The sequence below is a fragment of the Halichoeres trimaculatus genome, unplaced genomic scaffold, assembly GCF_033239565.1.
Source record: "Halichoeres trimaculatus isolate MK-OKI-2021-1 unplaced genomic scaffold, fHalTri1.1 fHalTri1_scaffold_9, whole genome shotgun sequence".
Lineage (NCBI taxonomy): Eukaryota > Metazoa > Chordata > Actinopteri > Labriformes > Labridae > Halichoeres > Halichoeres trimaculatus.
This window is the reverse complement of record NW_027437188.1, coordinates 9220814-9245635: the sequence shown is the minus strand read 5'-3', so window position 1 is coordinate 9245635 and position 24822 is coordinate 9220814.

Below are 24822 nucleotides of genomic sequence, written 5' to 3'. Positions count from 1 at the left end.
CCACTTTCCGTCTGAAAATGGTGGAAGACTCACTTTCGAGAAGCAACAATTCATGTACCTTTGCAAAGACACAAAAAATACATTTATTATTTTCAAACTTTTTGATTCAGATAAAAACAAATGTCTCTCAGTGATTAGACCGACCCATATTAAGTCTTAACCAGCCTAATTCTTTGGGGTTTTACCTTTTGAAAACATTTCACTCTGCATTTTGTGACAAATCTCCTTGTCCTTAATGAAAGCTCTTATTCAGCGGACCCTGATGCTGCCCCAGAATGATTTCAGTATAATGGATAAAAAATTTCAACATGTAATGCTTAAATTTTAGCATAACAAGTGCCTCTGTTTACTGTTTGCTTTCTGAACTTGGTCATTAAAAACGGAACAAATTCCCAAAAGGAGCTTTTTACATTTGCTCATATGTATGAGCTGCTGTGCTCTTGTAGCGGCTGTGTACTCGTCATTGCGTTGTGTGATGAATCAGGCAAAAACTTGATATCTCTGTCACCAACGCGCCGTTTAATCTGATTAACACAGAGGAAATATTGGTGTCTCACGTCGTCATGGGCAGTCTTTAGCATTGAACAGCTAAAACAGAACAACAACATATAAGAAGAGAGCTATCTGCTTGATGCTACACCAGAGTTCGTTCATATTCAAGCAGGAACCAACAGCACATGGTGAGGCTAACGATGTGTACAAAGCATTACAACCACCAGAAACTCCTAAAACCAAACCCAGAGTTCCTTTTACACATTTAAAACACAGAGGCATGACATTTACCTAAGAAAACAAACGTATAAAAGACATTTAGCAGAACTAATAACTTAGCGACTTATCACGAGGATGGCAACATACAGACTGGCATGGAAACAAGGGCTGCACCACCCAAGTCTGCACGGGCGCCAATAGAGGGCGCTGACGCCACATTAGCTCCCCGTGGATACACACTTAAATATACAAGACTCAAACAACACATGAAACAAAACAAAGACATCTCATAAGACGAATTGGCAAGTGGAATCTTACTCCACTACACTCTTGCAAGACCACTTTTTATACTTTACCGCCATCTTGCGGTAAAATGTGTAACTCTGTTTTGAAGAACAGATACAGTGTTTGGTCATTAAGCTTTGGAAAAAGTCAGCAGTATTGTAAACATACTTTTTGTGATTTGTGGTGAATAAATGAAATCATTCAACAGCTAAAAGTCATTGTTTTTATCACTGTGCTAAATCACACCTTAGACATGTACTGAGATTTTTCCTTAACTCTGGTGCAAAGGTGAATTGAAAGAACAAACAGTGGTCAAATCTGTGTTTTACTGTACTATCTGTCTACCAGACTGTTTGTTCACACTGTAGCCGGTTGATCCTGTATCTGTAATACAAAGAAGCAAAAATAAATGATATTGGTTTGTGGGCTCACACTATCCCCATTGTCAGAAGTGAAAGTAATACATCACATTTACTTACGTTACTGTGTGCTATTGAGTAGATTTTTTGTGTTGCTACTTGATACTTTTTCAGTAATTTTTAAAATCTGTACTTTTACTTTAACCTAGGTAGATTTTTTTAGTTAAGTAACTCGCTACATTAAAAAAAAAACTTAACTGAGTAAAAACAATAGGCTGAAAATAAATTCAAAAAGATAAAAACAATGATAAAAACAAACAAACAAAATAACAATCATAAACACATTGCTCAAGAGACAACTATGGCCACCACAAACAAACTCCACAGAGAAAGAGTTGAAAACCAGGAGTGAATGATGGGCAGAACAACTACCTGGTGCTAAATCACAAGAATGATGAAGATGAAGAAGCCTATAAAAACTATACATAAAACCTGCACAAACACGTAAAGCTAAGATCAATTTAAATATTTCTGCCATTGCAATGGAAGTTGAGTTATGTTTCATAGTTTAGTTTGACAAGGTTAAGTGAAGGTGTGCTTTGGCAGGTAATATTTTTTCATGTTGACATGTTTTCTGTTGTTCATACATTTTCACTTGTAAAGATTTCCCTTAATCTAACAATGACAACTTTGAAATTAAAATCCTTGTGTATGTCCATTCCCAAGGAGTGATCTGCTGTTAGAATAAAAGTAACTCAGTACATCTTAAACCAGCTACTTTTTACTTTTACTTTGAGTACATTTTTAACAGGTACTTTTACTTAAGTAAAATTTCATTAAAGTAACAGTACTTTTACTTGGGTAAAATATTTCAGTACTCTTAAAACCTCTGCCCATTCCCCTAGGTCAGAGCACCCAAATCTTAAAATGTCTAAACACGCCCCTGCTCGTCAGCGTGTGCCTTGTTCTGCTCATCAATGAATGGATTAATGTTAAACGGAGGGTTCAGCTCATGGAACAGAGGGAATTACAGCAAAGACCGGGCTCAGTTTTCCCCCAGGTAGAAGTCAAACAACTTCTCAAGCTCTTATGGCCATACGTGTTACACGCAAGTTGTTCTCAAGCTGAAAACATGACTTAACGCATACGTACGTCCATCACTCCCCAAAATGCAGGAAGAAAGCAAATATATGGTTTTACTAATTAAAAATGGCAATAAATAAATAAATAAATAAAAATAGTAGCATATAGCGACTTGGCTAAGTATCTTAATACTGATTACTAGTTAGGAGATAGTAACATGTTAGACTAAACGATCTTGAAAAAAAGTGTTCATATTAGAGTAACACTGATAATACATCATAAAAGTGCTGAATGGAAAGTGTGCATCCTTTTCAGTATTTCATAAAAAAGTGGGGGGAAAAGCAAAAGCAAAGAGCCTTATTCTTGCACCCTGCAAATGTACTGTCCGTGGCACAGCTTGGATTGTAGTGCTGGTGGGGTTTGGACGCCCCCTGGTGGTAAAAACAAATAAATGAAAGGGAACCATAGACTGTACGATGCAGAGAGGAAACCAGTTTTTTTTGCCTAATGTTGGCACAAAAACAAATGGCATGCGAGAGAAAAATTCGGCAGGAATAGTCACACATCATCAGACATCTGAGCTGGGCCAAAGTAAACACATACAGAATAAGTTCTCACAATCGCATTCAACCTATGTGATGATGGGTGTATCAGTCAATCAATCAGACTTAACGGTACCAGATAGACGTAGGAAACACTGCTGGTAGATTAAAATGTAAAAACACAAGAGCTGAAGTAATCAAACCAAGTTACTAAATTGAAAACCAATTGAAAAAATACATCAATAGAATGCTAAAAGATAAAACCAGTAAAGAGAATAATAGTTTCCAATTAAAAAAAAAAAAAAAAAAAGATGAAGATGTGTTGAGGGGTGATAACAGATAGCTAAATAAAAAAGCACCCAACTAATTTAAAACAAAAAGATGAATGGATCAATGTGTAACTATAATATTTTTGAAGCAATATGCCTTGAAATATATAAAAATGTTAACCTAAGACAAATATATAACATAAAAAAAATAAAATGCAGTCTAAGATCGATACAAAATATAAGTTTTGAGTTTGCTTTCAATAAATATACCCTGTCATTGTCTTTGTGGTTTCTGGAAAATAAAAATATAAATCAGAAAAAAAAAAGGAGACAACTTTTTTGTGGATAATTGTACACTCATTTTAGCTTAATTAACATAGCTTACATAAACAGTGTATCCTATTTACACTTATTTGGTTCTGCAAACAGGTGCTGACTGCACACTGCAACTTTTATCAGTACTTGTCTTTCAGATGTCAGCTGTGAGATAGTGTCCTGTGGTTCCATTTTTATACAGCAGGGGTCAGAAAGCTGCCAGTTTCAGTGGCCCCTTAACTGAACTGTCAGAGCTGACAGTGCTGAGTTTTAGCATAACTGATAGACACAGATGGCCTAAAAAACAGCCTATTTGTTCTCTTGTTCACAAACTGTCTTTATAGCTGATAGACTTTAAATAAAAGGCCCATACAACCTGGAATCACATGTTTGTTTTGGAGGGAAAACAGAATTTATTTGCAAGACTCTAAAAGCATGTCTTTTACATTCATATATAAAGTGAGTGAATAATGTGAGAAGCATTTTGGAGCATTTGTCGGTTATTTTACAGTAGCTGAAAGATAAAGTAAGAAAAGATGAGAAAAGATCACACTTTGTGAATGTTAGAGTACATACAATAAGAACACAGTGGGGAAAATACAGCATAATAAAATAAACCACAATACAACAAAATCAAATTGAGTAGGATAATTGAACAAACTAAAAAAAAGTGCAGACTAAATTCACAGAATAAAAACAGAACAAAATATACACAAAGTTAAGACATATGGCTAAGAAATGGCAGTAATAAACTGACTGATGAGTGTCGGTGCATTAGCTATGAGGTACAAAAAGGAGTGGAGAAGCTCAGCACAGTGAGAGAAATACACACAAAGGGTATTTGCACAAAAATCACAAACTGCATAGCCGCCATTGAAACTATAATGGGCATGGTTAGACGCTGTATTTCTATAGAGTGTGTTCACGTCAACTGGAGCTTGACCATGATGGAGGCACTCTCACGACAGAACGGAATGGAGCTAGCAGGTATGTAGGATTATTGTCACACAAAATGGCAAGTTATTGCTGCATTTTATTTTTTTTTTCACTGCTCTAGGTCGGGCCGAAAAAAAGGCACATCATATGTGTTTGACAACCAAAAATAATCGCAAGTCGGGGTGAGGAGTGCAAACAACCCAGTCATTTGAGTCTAGTCACAGCATATCATATTCTCTGTCCATGGAATTTTAAAATCACAAAATAGTGTAACCAATACATAGTGATAAGGTATAACTTTGACTGAGAGGTAATTACAGCAATAAATAGTAATTAAGTAAAACTCAGTGTCTTTCAGGGTCTTTTTTAAAGTGCCTGGAAAGTAAGCCTCTCCCAAAGGTACATCATTTATTCCGTGGCCCCCCTCTCCCATGTTATATATCCCAGTAACATCTATGTTTTCATACCTTTAGGTAGATGACACAAAAGATGCTAACTCCTCGTATGGGTCTCTCCCGCTAATTAGGCGTAATTTTCCAAAGAAAATCTCTTTTTCTTTCTAGTTGAGACCTTCACTGTAGGTTTGAGTGTGTTCTGTGCTTTTTCCACACTTGTTGGTGGATAAGACATTTTAAAATCATATTTTACCGGGCACTTCTATCTCCATCCATTCAAGTGTTTTCACGTGATGTCATCAACTGGTGCTCAACCATGTTGGAGGCACTCTCTCAACAGAGCGGTGTTGCACTGAAATCTGTGACCATATATGTGACATGTACATGTGCAAAACCTCCTTTTAAATTAACTTTTTCGTTTATTCATATTTTAATTCACAAACATTAGATAATGTAATCCCTCTAAACATGTTGAATAATGAAGACAATTTTAAAAACAAGTGATGTGTCTGTCATTTGGAAAATAGTCTAATTTTGAAACCGAATGGAAGGAGACAACAGTGTAGCCATCAGATAATGTGACCCAGCTTTACTCACATAATAATGTATTAAAACACCTAAATAACTTTTCTGTGGGTATTTTTCATCCTCTCACATTGATCTGGACTCTATTTCTCTTATTAAGGATCATCACATGAATCAGAACACAGGGATCACAGACTCTGATAGACCATCAGATAATGTGACCCTGCTTTACTCACATAATTAAACACCTAAACATCTTATCCATGGGTCTTGGTCATCCTATTCCTATTATGGATCATCACACAGTCAAAAACACAGGGGTCACCTCCCCTTACCAATAAGCTCCAATTAGAACACAGGATTTTACTGTCCACTAACCACAGGTCTTCTTTAGCTGTCAATTAACAGGGGAAACATTTTGGCTATCCTGAGTGATAATCATTCGTCTATATGCATTTTTTGCGGACTTTAATGTTTAATTTTCCTTCGGTTAATTGAAATTTACTCACTGTCGATGGAGCCCTCGCGATACAAAGAATAAGTGGACTCTCTCGCTGAAGGATACAACTGTTAGACAGGATGCTTCTGAGTCTGTGGTCATATTTAAGCATTTTTCTGTAAACACAAATACACTGTCCATCCAAAAGAAATATCACCAACTGCTTTTTTTTTTTTTTTTTTTTTTTTTTTTTTGAGGTTGTTGTGTTTTGTTTTGGTTAGACAGTGAATTGTAAGATAGTAGAATGCACAATTTTTTCTTTTTTCTTTTTTTTTTTTTTGATTTTAACTAAAATATTTCAATGTTCTTATCTAATTTCTCTAGAATGAGTGTAACGCTGAGATGAACCCCAAACCCTTGTTTTTTCCTGAAATTTTCTTAATAATTGATTAAATGTCCAGGTCAAGTAGATGTTGGTTAGATGTTTTACATTTGATTTTACTAATTGTCTGCCCTAAATTAAATGCTTTTTTCTTCTTTTTAATAGACCAAAAAACATTTGAACTGGTTGGTATGGACCTGATTGGCAAGCTAGTGCAAACAGACCATGGGAACCAATGCATTTGTGTTATGATTGATTATTGCACAAGATGGACACAGGCTTATGCCATCAAATCCAAGTCTGGGGCAGAGGTCACTGGGTTCATACTCAAATTTGTTTACCAGTTTGAGGTTCCCCAGAGATTTCCGACAGACCAAAGAAGAGAGTTTTTGAACAGCATATTTATTTCCCTCAATTCTGTGATAGAAACTCACAAAATAAGAGTATTTAATTTAGCTATTAACTATTCAAGTCCATATAAATTCTCACAGAGAACGTTAAACTTGGGTGCCCAACAACACACTTTCAATTATTCTTCTGTGTTTTGTCACTGTCATCTCTTCCTTATTTCTCTCCTCTACTTATTGAGCATTTTACGATGTGTAAAACAGCGCCCTCCTAAATGTTATGTGGCGAATGAGTGGTGAAAATACGACGTTGCACACTGTTGTCTGCAAGGAGGCCAAGCCGAGTTGGTGTCCCTTGGTGAAAAAAAAACGCAAAAATGACTAACCAATCAGATAAGGCTGCGGTCATGACACTGCTCACCTGTGATTGGCCAAGACTGTGTCAAGACAAGCCACCCCGTCTTTGGCCTCAAACCAATCAAATCACAGTATCGTCATCATCAATCCACTGAATGAAATCAGGGCAGTTATCACATTGTGCATTCGAGTGGGCAGTTAAGTAAATAAAGATATTTAAGCTAAGTCAAGAGGACAATGTTCGTGTGTGAATGAGTGACTGAGGGTGGGAGAGAGAAAGGGCGCGTGTCGGTGTTCATAGTATCAGTTACATAACAAGCATGTGTAAGTAAAATAAGCGCTCTCTGTGCGCTCTGAACAGATCATTCCATTACATGAAATAGCCATATACAAGCTGCAATATAGTTTTTTTATGTACCCCACTCCCTAAAGAACATACAGATTAGAGGCTTTGTCTCACGTGGTTTCCTTAAAAAAATCCCCATGCCACACCACTGGTGACAATAAAGTGAAGGGAGAGGGAGTGAAGTAGAGAGACACACACAGGAACACACAGCCGGTAGTTCGGCGCCGTGGCGATGGTTAAGGTGAAACTTGTGGGTCCAAGACAGCAGGCGGTCCACAGGAACAATCCAAAGCCGTGGCAGCTGGAGTCTGACAGGTCCACAGCAGCAGGCCGTCCACATCACTGATCCAGAGGAACCTACAGGACAAACTCAGAGCCTCCCAGAGAGGTGTATGGTCAGTAACTATAACAGGACATTAAGACTAGAAGTTAGACCAACAGATAAAGGAAGGAGGGTAACAGGAGCCCTGTGTGTTAGTTTCCCCTGGACAGTCTAAACCTATAGCAGCAGAACTAAGAGCTAGTTCTGACCTGATCCAGCCCTAACTATAAGCTTTATCAAAAGGGAAGTTCTAAGTCAACTCTAAGAGTAGGGACTGTGTCTGCCCCCCAGACCTCAACTGGTAGGTGGTTCCAAAGAAGAGGAGCCTGATAACTATAGGTTCCACCTCCCAGACTACTTTTTATTTTAGAGACCCAAGGTATGACGAGAAGACCTGTGTGCTGACAATGCAGTGACCTGGACAGATAATACGGAACAATGATCTCTTTAAAATAGGATGGCCTGATGCCATTAAGCGCTTTGTAAGTCAGAAGAAGAATTTTAAACTCTTATCTAGATTTTAAAGGTAACCAGTGTAGAGACGCTGACACTAGAGATATGTGCTCTCTACTCCTGGTCCCTGTCAGTACCCGAGCTACAGCGTTCTGAACCAGCAGAAGAGTCTGGATAGACTTATTAGGACAGAAGAGTCTGAATAGACTTATTAGGACAGAAGAGTCTGAATAGACTTATTAGGACAGAAGAATCTGGATAGACTTATTAGGACAGAAGAGTCTGAATAGACTTATTAGGACAGAAGAGTCTGAATAGACTTATCAGGACAGAAGAGTCTGAATAGACTTATCAGGACGGAAGAGTCTGAATAGACTTATTAGGGCAGAAGAGTCAGAATAGACATAAGGACGGCTGGTTCAAAGAGAGTGCAATAGTCCAGCCTGGAAGAAACCAAGGCATGGACTAGTTTTTTTTTTAGCATCGCTCTCAGACAAGACGCGTCTAATTTTCCTGATTTTAAGAAGATGAAAAAACAATGTTGTTGAAACCTGTTGGATGTGTAGACGAAAAAGTGTAATTTTTTCTTATAAACCAAAAAAAAAACAACCCTCCTCCTTTATCCGGGCTTGGGACCGGCAAAGTGACCAGGCATGATGGCGGAGTTATTGTTTTTTTTTTTTTTTTTTGTTATTTTGTTTGTTTTTTTGTGTTATTTTATTTTATTTTATTTTATTTTATTTTTGGGGGGGGGGGGGGGGGGGGGGGTCATGTTTTTTTTTGACAAACTTGTCTTTGTCTCTTTATTTCATGCTGTCTTCTTCCCCCCTCCCTCTTTTTGTCCTCTTTTTTTTCTCTTCCTCCTTTTTTAGGCCCCCTTTCTCTCCTTTCTGCATTTTTTGTCTTCCTCAGATGTACATGCCCTCTCAGTATTCTCTCATTCCTTCTACTCATCTTCTCCATGAAAAGTTGCCAGTGTTGCTCCTCCTGCTGTTCTCTCTGTCTTCTCTTCCTCCTGTCTCTGTTTTTCCATTTCTTCCTGTCTTTGTCTTTCTTTCTGCACCTGTCTCAATTTTTCCTCCTTCTCTTGTCTCTCTTTTTTCTTGCTCCCGTCTCTGTCTCTTATTCCTCCTTCTTATCCTCACTAAACTGATTGGTCTCCATCTCTTGACTTGATGTCTTTTCCTCTTCCTGTCTTGGTCTTCCTTTTCTTTCCCTTGTTTTTCTTCCCTTCTTCTCCTGTCTTTTACTTCATCTCTGTCATTCCTCAGCTCCTCCTTCTTCTCCTGTCAAAGTTTTTGTTCCCTTCTCCTCCTTTGACTCTACATCATTAATGTGTCTTTTTACTTCCACCTCCCATCTCTGTCTCTCCTCTTCCTCCTGTCACTGTCTCGCCTTTTTCTCCCACCTCTGTCTCTCCTCTTCCTCCTGTCTTAGTCTTCCCTTTTGCTCCTGGCTCAATTTTTCCTCCTTGCTCCTGTCTTTGTCTCTTCTTCCTCCATCTTATCCTCGCATCTGACTGTGTTCTCCATCTCTATTTTTGTTGTCTACTCCTCTTCCTGTCTTGGTCTCCTTCTCTTCCTTCTTGGTCTTCTTTATCTTTTCCTCCTTCTCCTCTCCTCCTTATCCTGTCTTTCTAATTCTCCTCTGCCCTGTCTTAGCCCCTACTCTTCCTCCTGTGTTTGTACTCTTCTTCTTTTTTGTCCTCGTTTTTTTTCTTCCTCCTTTTTCAGGCCCCTCTTTCTCTCCTGTCTACATCTTTTGTCCTCCTCCTGCTGTTAGTCCCTTCTTTTGCTCCTGTATCATTGTCTCCTCCATCTCCTGTCTATCTCTGTCCTCCTCCTCCACTCTCAGATGTTCATTTTTCCTTTACATCAGAGGTGCCCAGTTTAAAAGTTCCCTACGCTGGAAAGCATGCTCTCTTCTGTCTTCTTCCTTCCTTTCTTTTCTCCTCAGTCTTTTCTCCCTCTTGTGTTGGATCCTTTCCTCCAAGTCCTGCTGCTTCTTCTTCAGCTTATTCCTGTTCCTCTGTTGCTTCCATATCAGGATTTCTTTCCACTCTGGAGTATCCTCTGAAAGAAAGAGAATATTCAAGGTAAGTTTGGAGTGCAGTTGAAAAATTGTCTCTTCTTTGACTTGAGTTGGGCAGATTTTTGCTGAAATTGTGTCAGTGTTTGATAAAGGACTTAGAAAATATTCTCTACCATCTTAGTAAGACATGAGAAATCACCAAGTCATCACAGAGTATGGAAATCCTTTTTCATGACAAAGACAAAGAGTTCAAGATGGTTTCTTACCTCCAGCCTTGATCTTGGCCTCCTTCTTGTGGGTCTTAAAAAGATTGAGGTTGGTAGTTTGAACTTCCTGTGAGCTATTTCAAAATTAAACTGAGAAATAGTCCCCAATTAGGTCAATATTAACTAATTATTTTTGGGACACTTTTGGGACAATAAATGTACTTCAAAACTACATGCCAATATGGTTACAAGTAGGGTTCAAGTCTGTTCATGTCCAGAGCTCCAGCCTCCTGTGCTCTCTCTTCCTCTTCCCTCTGCCTCAATAGAGCACACACCACTGTGTTAATAAGCTAACTGATGCTTTCAGCCATGTGAAAACTGAATGTTCATGCGACTTTTGACAACATCTTAGTTAAAACCTTAATACCTGATTTAGAAAAAAAAAAACAAAACAGTTAAATGATGAGCAGAAAGTTTCACTTCCTGCACATGCTGTCAGAACCAAACAAGCTCAGCATGAAAGCATCAGGATACCCACACAACTTTTTATAACATTTTCAGTTTGAGAGAGCAGCGAGGGGGAAGCCCCAGGCACTGTCACCTTCACTGTCACTGGCTCACAAACAAAAACAGACTGAGCTGTGCAAAAACAAACTTTCACTCTGTCAGATAACTCCAGGGTACAGAAAACAGCAGGAATACAAACATCTGGAATCACAACTCATTTATTTATCATCTGATACAAATACTGACTTTTTAGTTTTGTTTGTTTGTTTGTTTGCTTGTTTTTTGTTTCTTAGATGATTTTCATCAAAGCTTCATTCTGTTCATCACCAAAGCAGTCCTCAAATGACAGTTATGACGGCAGCTTATCAATGATCAAGTCCAACTTTCCAGAAATAAAAGTAAGCTCATGGTGATACGCACTATGTCTTCTGCTATTTTACACTCACTGAACTAATGTTAAACTCAGGTGTTGCCTTACAAAAGCAACAGTGAGAATACAGAAACTGTGCATACATTTAGGAAGATCTGAAGGAAAGCTAATGGTGTGGATCCATGTGAAAAAAAGATCAGCATGTGAAAGTCAGAAACAAAGGCAGTTGGAGCCAAGCAGTTTTGCCATGTTGAGATGAAAAACACTCATGGAAGCTTGAAAGTAAACACAGATGGTCCCTCTGTGGTGGCTGAAGACTGGAGAACTTCAAAGGTTCAAACAAGGAGCCTGAGCACACTCAAGAGTCTGAAGCCACTGTGGCTAAATATGACTTCTATGACTGCTAGACTACACATAGTCACCCCCAAGTGTTCATAACTTTCCCTGCAGGAACCAAAGAAGGACAGGTTCCCTTTGACACAAATATAGTGTAGTTAGTTAGTAGTTAGTAGTACAGTTTTTTTTTCCCTAGAATGTTGGTTGGTTGAGAGCCATGAGTGACCAGATTTGGAGTAAAGGTTGATCCTGGAGTAAAGTGAGGGGTCAGCAAAAGTCAGCCCCTCATAGCTGATTCTTAGCTGGTAAATAAGCTAGCTTAACATCCTGTCTGTCGAGAATGAAAGCTATTAGAGCAAAGAATCTTTGACAGCTTGTCAAACATGGCAGGCTGGTTCAAAGTGTAACCCAGGGCAGTTCTCACCAACACAGACAGAGATTATTATTTTTACATTTATTTATTTAATTCAAGCTGTACATGGATTTTTTTCTGCTTTAAAGTTTGACATTTTGAATTTCGAGGCTCTGTGGGGCTAAGGCCCTGTACACACACTGCCGGGTGTTTTCAAAAACTAATATCCCCTCTCATTCATTTTTAATAATACTTTTGTCCATATGCAGCAGGCAATTATGCCAATAAGTGAGGCTTGAGACATTTCAAACCCATATTTGGCAGTGTTTTCCAGACAAAAAAGCCCATGCCAGCCAATTGGGATGAACCTCCATCATTCAACTGCGACGCTTGAGAACTGAGAACTGTTCCTTAGCGTGTACACAAAACTATGAAACCAGAGTTTTCCAAAATCTTTGCTGTAGTTTTCAGAAAACACCTTTTTTGTGATGTAAAACTAGATGACAGGCTTCAATGTACAAAAATATCTGTGGTTTCCCAGACTCCCGGCTACCTGTGGACTTGGCCTAAGAGAGTGTAAAATATTCTTTCCCATATAAAGTAACAATGCTAAATTTTAAAACCTAACTTGTGCAGATTGTCAAAACATTCCATATTTATATGTCGTAGAAATACATGAATTTGTCTGTTAACTGCCCAAAATGGTAAATTCTTAAAATAGCCGCTGCCATGCTTCAGAAACATTTGGTAAAAATGAACTCCTCCCTCCACATTTGACATCATAAAATGATATGAGTAGATTACGTCAATAAGAAAATCCTCCTGAATTTACAGCAAAAACAACTTTCAAGCAAATTATCTAATTAAAAAATCTTCCTTTTTCTGCGCTGAGGCAGCAGGAGCAAGCTGCAGCAGGCTGAACAACAACCACATTGTTGACATTTATAATTAATATGACAGATGACAGCTGCTGTTTCTATTGTCTAAGCTGCTGCAGTAATACTTTTGGGCCACTGGGAGCAGCAGACACAAACTGTAAACAATGCTGACTTATTGGTCTAATCCCTGTGTCCACACTGGGGGATGCACAGGCTTCAAGGAGCATCCACTAAATCCACAGCAGCTTTTGGGGAGCTGTTTTATCAAACACTCATAACAACAGGTGAGGTCTCTTTCTTAAAACTTCCTAAACCCTTTATGAACAGAGGATTATCTAACCTGAACTTCTACCGACTTTTACTGGGAGACACAGAAGTTAATATTTAATGGTAATATAAGGTTTGTAACGTTGTGTTATTATTTGGAGGATATAACACTCTATGATGTTCAAAAATAGATAAATTAATGACAATCTGACATGAAAGGTGGAAGGTTGAGTGTACTTTAAGTTCATGAACAGTTTATCAGATATTTTTTCTAAAAGATGAAAATTGAAACCAACAGTGGTATAGAATAGAATAGAATAGAATAGAATAGAATAGAATAGAAAACAATACACTTTATTTATCCCCAAGGGGAAATTAAGTACAGTTTTTAAATTTATCCTAAAAAACAAACAAACAAAAAAAAACCCATAAATAATTCGATTTATAATAAAAATAATAATAATAATAATAATAATAATAATAATAATAATAATAATAATTATTATTATTATTATTATTATTATTATTATTATTATTATTATTATTATTATTATTATATGATAGTGATAATAGAATACAGGTTTAAAAAAAAAAAAACAGGAAAATTTCCAGGACATACAAAAAGCCTGCGAGGACTTCGTATTTAGGCTGCAGTAAAGTTAATATAATCTTAATGTATTGACAGTCGTCTGGCTGCGCTTTTAGAAAATACAAAGTCATATTTACATTTACTTAATATGCTTCTCTTTTTTCTCATTACACCAGTTTAGCCATTCTTTACCAACTACCAACTTACTTTGAACTTCAGGATTTGGACATCACACTTTTCAAAACAAAAACACAGACCCTGATCAAAAATCATTTAAAATTGCTAAATATTTCTCTGTAAAATTAGAGGTAAGCAGCATTTTACATTGACCTTTAATAAAGAAATGGTGATGGTCGCCATTTTAAGAATATAAGGAGAGGAATAGCTGATTCTCAGGTATAGCAAAGTGAAAGAAAGGCCTGCAGTTGTTGCAAATGTCCTTTAGGGGGCAGCTAAGAGCTTAGTGTAACAGCTGCAGTCTCTCATTCTTCTGTGACTATGGTTTGACTTTGTTGGTGGCAACAAATACAGCTTACTTCTCCAACTTTAAGTCTCTATTTTAGCTTTAGATCAAATTAGCTCAAAGATTTCTCCATGGAGAATCAAAAAAGGCAAAATTTGACCAAGACTAATATTCATAGAGTTTTAGCTGGTTTTTCATAAGAAGTGTCTAAATGAGGCACATAAAAAAAAAGAGCATAGTCAAAAGCAACCACCAGGCTGGTCTAGCCAATGCATTAGTGCTAAAACTGCAGTTCCTCAAGTGTCCACTTGGAGCATGTAGCAAATGTCTCCAACTCCACTCACACATACGACTCACCTCCCATGATTCCACTTTAGAAATCAATGGGTGACCTCATACTGTCTATAAGCATGGCTACAGGAACACAGTGTATAGTGGTACATTCCCACGTTGCTTACATGCAAGCAGATTGTATCAGAGGCTGATAAATTATTTGTTCTTCTGAGTTCATTTTAAACCCAAATGTACATCCGCAGAAAACTTATGAAAACTTTCTGCTGAGAATTTTTTTGCCAAAGTCAAAAGTTCTAGAACAAGCTGTAAACACTGAGTTAAGATCCTCCTGTCATCTTTAAAACTGTTTTCCCCAATTACGCCTCCATAAAGGACTCAATGAATTATTTCAGGACAGGCAAATCCTCTTTATAATCACCTCATAAACAACGCTCTGACTGACATGGGATTATACACTTCTGCTTTAGTCTGTCAAACAATTACAGCTCCTCACACTCCAGTTGAGCCAACACTTGGGCGTCAAGAGCGGGCTAATCCACTTTAATTATTGGATACAGAGGCCACAGTAAGAGCAGAGTCTGTAAAATGAGTTTGCCACTCAAAAAACAGAGCTAATTAAAGCATGAAAAAACAGCTGTAAACTAGTGTGTGTTTACAACGAGGCAGTTCAACTCGCAGAGCTTATTAAATCAAGAAGGAACTCATTTTGCTGCGTGAGGTCAGTTTATTCAGATAGGGGTGTTGCTGTGTTAAAACTGAAGAGTAACGTCTCAGAGCACTCGAGCAGATACAAGAGACTAACCTTGAGTGTGTCATCAGAATGTCATGTGGGATATCATCTGTGTGCTAGTGATAGGCGACAGCCAACTCATAACAAACAGCTGGGTTTAACAGAAGGGTGATGAGAAATGTGTCACACAGGGTCCAGTGAGAAGACACTTTTTAATTTTACAACAGAAAATTAGGCATCTTGAGGTTTTGTGTTGCCTTGGCCTCTTTTGAAGCAGCAAAAACACTGTAAGAGTTTTGACTTCAGCGGTGGCTGTTTTTTAAATTGTGCACTACCTCTTGACTGAAAATGAATACAGTTTATTTTGTAGGAAAAAACTGGGGTCACTGTGGCTCCACCCACAATGTTTATGGTCAAAGTTCATGCTGTTGTCAACTACTTCTGACAAAATTTCTCTAAAATGTCCAGCAGGATAAACTGATGTAATTACATATTTAAAAAAGATCAAAAGTCAAATTTACTGTGACAATACACGGTCCTTTATATATTCATGCAGCAATACTTTCGATGTAGTATGTTTCTCACTGTCTGTCATGCACATTCGAAAAGCAAATATAATTTATACCAGATAACTGGTTCAGTAAGCCCCTCAGTTTGTGGGTTGGGAGGCTTGTTTGTTTTTGCCAACATTTTCTCCAAACAGGGACAAATAACTACTTCAGGTCGGTCATGCAGTTGTGTTGTTCTCGCAGACTCAAACTTTTTTTTTTATTGCAAAGCTAATCATAGCAGCAGGCTACTTAAAAACAAAAACAAATGAGAGTATGCACCAGGGATAGGGTCCCTGGTCCCTGTACCAGGGACAAAATAAGTACGTAATTGTTTACTTGTCTTGGGACATGTCACACATGCACCACAGTAAGCCAGCAGGTGATTACAATAGCACTTAAACTAGCTAACTTGTGTACTAGTCTGCATCCATGTGTGTTCTTTTTTTTTTATTTTTTTTTTCCCAAAAATACAGTAATACATATGGGGCTTCTCTCATGAACATTCCCCCTAAGTAAGGTACACTTAATGATTTTTGAACAATAAGCAGAACTGCTAAACTTTACAAGAAAGATAATGAGTCTAGTTTGTCAGTTTTTCCATTCTTACCTGAGCTCCTCTTTAAAAACTTGGTCCCAGAGTGATTTCTACAGGGCGCCTATAAAGTCGCTTTACAATTTTAAAAAATACATCACAAAAACAATTGATGAGATATCTTCATCAGATTTGTTCTGTGGACTCATGGTAATCTTTTTTTTTTTTTTTTATAACACTGCATTTGTGTAATTGAGGTGTCCTGTTGATGAAAGACTTGCTGTTAAATTCACCACTAAATAATGCCTTCCTCTCATGAAAAAAAGGCAAAATGTGTGTCATGGTTATAAAACAAAATTCAATATGCAGACTCAGCAAAACTACAGAGCTTAATATGGAAGAAATCCACTGTTATGTCCATCAAGTTATGCATGGCCCAAAAAATGTATGTAGACAGGGATAGTGTCAGAAAAAGGAAGGAGTGGTGGACGATCAAGAACATCTGAGAAAACCATTGATCATGGTAGATAAGCCTTTTAATATTCCCCCACAAATTATTATTACCTCCGCCAAGAAGGTTATGTTTTTGGAAAGTTTGCCTATTTGTTTGTGAACAACATAACTAAAAAACTAACAAATGGATCTTGATTGTATTTTCAGGAAATGTTCAAAGTGGGATGAGGAAGAAGTGATTGAATTTTGGAGGTGATCTGGATCAACGTCTGGATCCAAGACTTTTTTAAAGGATTCTTTATCGCTGTGAGATAGGTCTGTTTTCACCATATGTGTATATAACTCCACCATAAATGGTCAGATTGCTTTGCAAAACAATACAAGACAAGGTCACCATAATTTCTGACGGATGTAAAAAGTTGATTCAGATCCTGGTAATATTCTGTATACCAAGATCTGGAATATGAAATATGTACTGGGTCATCATAATTTTCAACACTGTCAGGTAACATTTTATCGTACAAACCTGCAACTAACACCAAATTGTAGCAGACAGTCTGCTGAAAGGGAGTATAACATTAAAGTAGGACTAAAGTGTTGGTGACAATCACAGTATGCTTGGTGGAGATCTGCGCTCTCTGACTGCTTTACTAGTTTCATTTGTTGGTTCATTTGCTTGTGTTGTACTTTTTTTTTCTTTTTTTTTCAAGAGACTTTATTGAAACCCTCTATTTCCTCTTGTGCAAAAAAAGTGAAACTAGGGTTGTAGTAACTGCAAACTTCCAAAAGGTGGCAGCAGTAACAAAGCAACTGCTGTGTCTATCCAGATTATTTCTTCAGTGTGGAGTCAAGGCCACATGTGGGCTCATTTGAGATGCAGATAAAGATCAAGGGAACTGTTTTTTTTTTTTTTTTTTTTTTTTTTTTTTAAATCATCTCATTTCCAAAAGAAGTTAAATGTTTGATTGTTATGTTTGTTTCATTCTGTCAGATACATGTTGTTTCTGTTCCACCACACTGAGACACAACAGCATCTATCAAGAGCCAGAGTAAAACAAGCTTCTCTGTCTGACAGCAAACATCTCAGAGCCTCATAGCTGGACTAGATATACGGTCTACTGTGCTTTGTTCCATGGTAAAGCTGTCAAACAAGGACTACAGTATCATAAAAAGGTCATGACCCTGAAACCCTGCCTGTCATTGGCTGGCTGTGTGTTTACAAAGTGTCTCTGGGACAATGCTGAGCAGACAGAACAGAAACAGAGCAGTGAGCACAGACGACGTGTACTCAACACACTGACGTCATACTGAGCGTGTGCGTAGATACTTTAAAAAAACTCGTGTCACAGTCGGCGGCTACAGAGGCCGCTGCGTGTTGTGATAATGACATTACGAGGTCAGACCCTCGGTCAAGTGAACACACACAAAACTAAAATATTCAAATTCTCAGATTGGAGGCGCAGATTGGAGCTGGTTGTTTTGCCTGTGAGCCGTTGCCAGTAATTAACCTGTGTGTGTGTGTGTGTGTGTGTGTGTGGATGCCCCGGGGATATGTTATCACTAATTTTAGATGCTCCCTTGCAGTAATGTGGTTTGTTTTCGCCTAATAGGCAGCAGGGTGACATTTGAAAAGGTTGAGATAGCAGGCGGGAGGTCCGAGTGGAATCCTGTGGAAACATTAACGAGCACACGATGGGAATTTGGCACCGGCTTTTTCTGATCTTGAGAGTAAAAGTGACACTCCTGAGATAAAAGCCACTACTTTTTCATCAGGGAGAAAAGACATAGAGGTAAAAAAAAAAAAAAAAAAGTTAAGATGTTCAGAGGGAGACTGATGGTGCAGGGGAGGGAGACAGAAAAAAAGAGATGGAGAAAGGATAAGAAAGAGGAACCGTACTGTTATTATTTGGCCTCACACTGAGTTCCCCCTACTGCGAGCGTGTGTGTGTGTCAGTGAGATAAGAGTGTGACTCATGCATACCTTCACATAGACTCTAAAAGCAGCGAGGTAATGCTCCAAACTAGCTGCTGAAATTAGAAGTCAGGGTTCGGACCATTTCTATGCTCATTATGATGCTGTTTACTAAACATGAAAACAACCCAAAGATGAGTGTTCCTCTGTTTTATTTTTGTCCCTCTGAAGCTTCCTTACATACATTCAGATGTAAAAAGAAGTAAAAAATAGTGTCTTCCGGTTTTCTGTCCCCACTCATGTTGAGGAAGTAGCTGAAAATAGTCTTTCTTTCCTCCATCATCACCTTCTCATGCCTCCTTTCCCCTCCTGTGCTCTCTGTCACATCCTGAGGTGTTCATTCTCCCTCCAGCCTGCTCCTTCACTCCTCTTCGGAGCTTCTTTTGTTCTTTTTCTCTTCACATTTCCTCCGGTTATCAGCACCATGTTCCAGTTGAGGGAACAGAGTGTTCAGGTAGCTTTTAAAGAGCATGCGGTTTTGAGCTGTGTGGTCTGACAGCTGACTGAAACCATCGAGGAGTCTGAGGTGCTCTTACACACCTTTCACCGTGGGCTGAGATTCATGTCCACTACGTAAAGTGTGCTTAGTGAAGAGCAAATGACTTCATTCCTGTTTCGTGTCATTCATGTATTCGTCAAGTTGCATCTCAAGCGGACATGTTTGAAGTTTCTGGTCCCATCTGCGTTTAAACGTATCCTTTATTTGATAAATTTACAAAAAAAATAAAAAGGATGGGCGACCAATAATGTAAAAAAAAACCCACAAGAGCAAACTTAAAGAGGGGGTTTCCTGCTTTCACATATTTAAACTTGAATATAAAGTTACAATGCCGGATGTTCAGACTAAACGTGTGCAGATCTACAAACCAAATCTTCAGAAGACTTACTTAACTGATGAGGTGATCGCATAAGGATCTCATAGCTGGTTCTTGACAGAGTGCAGGGCCTCAAACACCAAGGTTTACCCAAAGCCCTGCCCTTGACAGACCTCCAAAAGGCTGGCCAATCAGAGGGAAGGGGGTTTGTGGAGCAGGGAGCCCAAGCAACTGTTTGCATGACAACAGTTTTAGGATGAAACGTAAAAATAAAGCTTAGTGACAGTTCAGTCAGTTAGGCTGGGTGCTCACTCTTCTGTTCCCTCACTCTATCAGCTGACTGAGGACATGTCAGCTTTTCTCTCTATCCAGTCATTTTGTCACAGCTTCAATGGTAAGCCAATCATCTCATAGCTGTCAAAGTTTAAATGCTGTCTCTTCTGCTTGTCAGTTGTCTTTCAGGCTCATGTCACGACCCTCCTCCTCCCCATTTAACTCCAGTCTTCATCGCTTAGTCTTCTACTCTTCAGCCCCGCAGTCCTCACCGGATCCTCCAGATCCAGCTTTCTCAAGACTCTGACCACCACCACCAGTGTGTAGACTCCAACAAGGGATATTCATAACTCATAATGTCACTGTACCCCCTACATTGATTACTATGCTTTACCCTTGATGGGGTCTAACTGCCAAACTTTATTTTGCATTTAATCATCTGTTCAGAAATCTTTCTGGGTGAAACGCAAAAGTTTTGTTGCGTTTCAGCCTTGCATTTACATGGAAACGGCGTTTCAGCTGACCTAAAACACAAACTTTTAAAAACACACTCCAGAGTAGAATTTTTCTGAAATGCTGCCGACACCGTTGCCATGCAAACAGTAAGCCGTGTTTTCAGTGGTAATGCTGGCGTCACACTCCGCTTAACCTGAGTGCATACAACACAACAGCGCAACAGTACCGTTGTTACAATCATCGCAAACTACCATGTTGTGCTTGTGCTACTTAATCTGATGTATCTGCTGACTGTCTTTATCAAAATGTGCATCTGTTGCTTCACTTTTTAACTTAGTATTCCCCAATACACCAGATGATTGGCTCAACTGTACTTTGGTGGACATCTCCCAAAAGCTGCTTCTGGACAAGACAGTTATAGCAACGACTACAGGCCTGACATGCGTAGTACAGTGTTTTCAGTCCCTCAGCTTTTCCGTGTAAACGCAGATTTTTTCACTGCTTGATTGAAGCAATGTTGTTACACAGAAATGGCGTTTAAGCCGACCTAAAGCAGAAAATTTTGAAAAAAAGCCTCCAGAATGGATTTTTTTTGGAAACACCAGTGTTGCTGTGTAAACAGCAGGCTGCTGTTTTCACTGGAAAACGCTCAGGTCACGCTCCGCTTTGCGCATTACACTTTCATAGTGGCACCTTAAATTGCCATGCCCTAACCAGACAACAACAGTAACAAAGGTGGACTGCTGTGTTGTTTTTATGCAGCTCAGTCTGCTGAATCTGCTGAGTGCCTTTCCGACAAAATGTGCATCTGTTTCACTACTTCTGCACTTATTCTGTTTTGTTTATTTGCAGCTAGCTGGAGGGGTGTGTCTCTGCAATTATATCTCCAACTACAGGCCTGGCATGCAAACTACAGCGTTTTCAGTCCCTCAGTGTTTCAGTTGTAAAGGCAGATTTTTTTCACTTCGTTTTTTTGTGTTCAAGGGTGAAACATTGTTGTGAAAATGTGGCCTTAAAGATATTGCAGCTTGAAAAAGCATTTTGACAAAGGAAAAAATAAGGGTCTCTAAAACACCAGTGAAAAAAGGTTATTTTTTGATATCTATAGATCTGTTTCCACCAAGCAGTTCAGTTCTGTTCGTCTCGGTACGGCTCGCTTTTAAGGCGTTTCCACTGACTAATCCTGGGACAGATCCCAAAATAACCAAGACGAGCCGTCCCACTTTTGGGCCTCTTCTGTAGGGGTGCCAGACTAAACCGATGTGATCCCAGAAGGTGGAGCTACAACACTGCAGTCCATTGACTGGTTGAAAGAATCGTCACTTACTGTGTGACAGCAGCCGTATTTCTCCTCCACCAGACACAGTCTTCTCTGAAACAAAACTTGATTGCACTTACTTACAAAGTTCCAATTACAAAGAGGATGAAATGCTGCATGTCTCCTATTGTTGCTCTTTGTTTACTGTGTTGCGTTTTTCCTCTTCGTTCCATTTATTAGCGGGGTACACTGTGTTGCACTGCGTTGGAGCTGTTGTCAAATTGATGCAGCTATTGGCGTCGGCTTACATGTCGCATACCACAGGGGGGCACAGTTGGCTGTGGAAACACAAACAGGACCAGACTTAACCGAGCCAACCTGTAACAAACTATACTGATCTAAACCAGACTGCTTGGTGGAAACGGGACATAAAACATGAAGGGAGAGTAGAGAGCCTTTAAACTGTGCTTGAGAAGGTAGCTTTAAATTCTCTACATTTTCACCATAGAGGTAATTTTTTAAGCTTTAAATAGAAAAAAAAAAACATACTTAAATATAAGCTATGGAAATATTGAATGAAAAGCCCATGGCCCACGTTTTTTAACGGTGTAACACAAACTAGCTTCAAACAGTCAACAACATCAGAACAGATGATGCATCTCTGCTGCTGCTGAGCGAATAGTGTGTGTGTCTGTGTGTGTATGTGTGATCACATCCTTATCTGTGACTGTGTACAAACTCTTCAAAAAGGCCAAAGAAACATTTTTTACTTTGAGGAATTTTGGCCTGTGAAGATATCTCTCTGCGAGATCAGGAGGGGAGACCTGGACATGTGGAGAGAGGAAATGTGAGCTTTGACAAGACTAACCAGGCAGGAGCCAGTTCAGGGCTCTTCCTCCATAAATTATGGATTTCTGCCTGTCTCTACGGTAGACAACTGGCCTCCAACCATCCATCTCTCCGTCAGCTCGTTCTGCCTCTCTCCATATATGCATATGCATCACATGTATGCATGGAGAGGAAGAGGAGCAGAGTGATGCAGAAATATTTAACCACTCAGAGCTGCAACACTGTTTGGCTTCCTGTCACGGCAGGTAAGGCTGAAGATACCTCTCTAAAATGTCTCAGGTATGCTTTTAAAGAAAACAGTGAGGATTTAAATAGCAGAGGCAGAGCGGTGTAAAAGGGAGATGAATAAAAAGTTGGCAGAACGTGGTGGAGAGGAGGAGGAGGAGGAGGAACAGACAGCGAGATGAATTGAAGTGAAGCCTCGCTGTCGAGAGGAAGCTAAATATGGATCCAGCAAAAGCAGAGTCACTCTTTACCCGATCAAACAAGTCATCAGCTTTAACTTTCAGGCTTGTTCAATAATCCTTAACAGGGCTCTTCCCTGCATTATTAAACAGCTCTACACTACATGCTGATGCAGACAAACGCTCAGCTGAGGGATCCATTTCACAGGAGCTTACAGCAGATCTGCTCCCTCCACACTGACTCCTCCATCGTCTTTTCATTCCTCTTTATTCCAACGCCAAGCAGTAATGACTCTGCATCCAGCACAGCCCAGCTTGTTGTCTTTTTAGAAGTTTATCCTGTTCAATAGACTGACTTTTGACAACACTACTCAAAGATCTAATGTCCATCAATTCCTCTGCCTTAGTCGTTTCCCTCTAAAAGCAGGAAGAGAGATGCCTCACGCTGCGATTATGATATTATCAGCACAGGCCGCTCTCTGTTGCACAACATTAATGGATTTTCTGTTGGTAGTGCCAGGGAAAGCCGGGCAGAGCTGAACTTTGATCACACAACAAGCTTTGTTGTGCTCAAAGCCAGCACGGAGACAGGCAGGGGGGTTTAAAGCCAGATCATCAGGACTCTGAACCAGAACCAGCGTCTGGCTGCCAGTTCTGACAACACGAGTTTTCAGAAGACCTCTGTGGTTCACTGGACGTTATCTGTGATGAAGAGAGAAGTTGATGAAAGATGTTTTTCCTCTCAAACCCTGTGCTTTCAAAATAACCACCTCTGTCAAATTTTCTTTTTTCACCCTTGATGTTTTGCAGTTTGTTGATTTAATAACTGGTGAAAACCTCCACGCAAGAGCTTTAAATGATAGGAAACCTTTCAGAGATTGTGCTGATTTCTACCAGAGATGTAGACTGATCAGCTGAGAATGCAACATGCTTAATACAGTTTTCACTATTTTATTCATTTTTTTGAACAAATTATAAATCACCAACTCCATCAAGTGGTTTAGTTTGGTTCATCTTGGTACCATAGACTGTATTATTAATGTATGTAGTGTCCCTGATGTCACCCATCTGTTATAGAAAATGATTTTTGAAGCAGATCGGCTATAGCAGCCAAATTGGAAGTAACAAGGCTTCGAGTAGAGCCATAGGGTGCACATTCTATGAATGGGTGAGCTTATGATCTTAAGCCGCATTTCCACCAAGCAGACCGGTTCGGTTCATCTCAGAACGGCACTTATTTTGTGGTGTTTCCACTGACTTATCCCAGATAAGATATGTAAATAACCGAGACGAGCTGTCACACTTTTTGGGATCCTTTTGTTTGGGTGCCAGACTGAACTGATCCACTCTCGGAAGGTGGAGCTACAACACTGCAGACCATTGATTGGTCAAAAGAATCGTCACTTACCCTGACAGCGTTTGTCATTTCTCCTGGCAGCACACAGACTAATCTGAAACAAAGCTTGATTGTTCTTTGTATCGAAGAGCTACATCCACCAATCACAGAGAGGATGAAATGTTGCATTTCTTCCATCTATGCTCTTTGTTTACTGTGTTGAATTTTTCATCTTGGTTGGATCTAAAACAGGGTACACTGTGTTGTGCTGCTACGGCGGCACGCCATTGTTCAGCAGCAGGAGCTTTCGGCATCCGGCTTGCACGCCGCCTACCACGAGCGGGCAAAGTTTGCTGTGAAAATGCAAAATGGATCAGGTTTAACGGTACCAAGCCATGCCGTACTGAAGCCTTACTGAACTGAACAGGACTGCTTGGTGGAAACGCGACTAAAGACTGTATAATCAATGTATGTAGCCTCCCCGACGTCACCCATCCGTATTTGAAACAGATTTTGAAGCAGATTGGCTATGGCGGCCACATTGGAGGTAACCAGGCTTTGAGTACAGCCATAGGGTGCACATTCTATGAACAGGTGAGCTCACGATCTTAATATCCACTAAACTGCTGAGCTATAAAAAAAAAAAAATTCACCCCCTGTACACTGTGTGCCGATAAAGAAATTAGCGACTCAGACAAGAGACAATTTTTGAACCAGGCTGTAATTAGGTTAATTTCTCTTTTGAAAACAGCTTTTTCTTGGCTTTTTGTGTATGCGACTTCAAGTATTTCCAAAGCCAGCCTCAAGTGGACACTTGAGAAACAGCAGATTTTT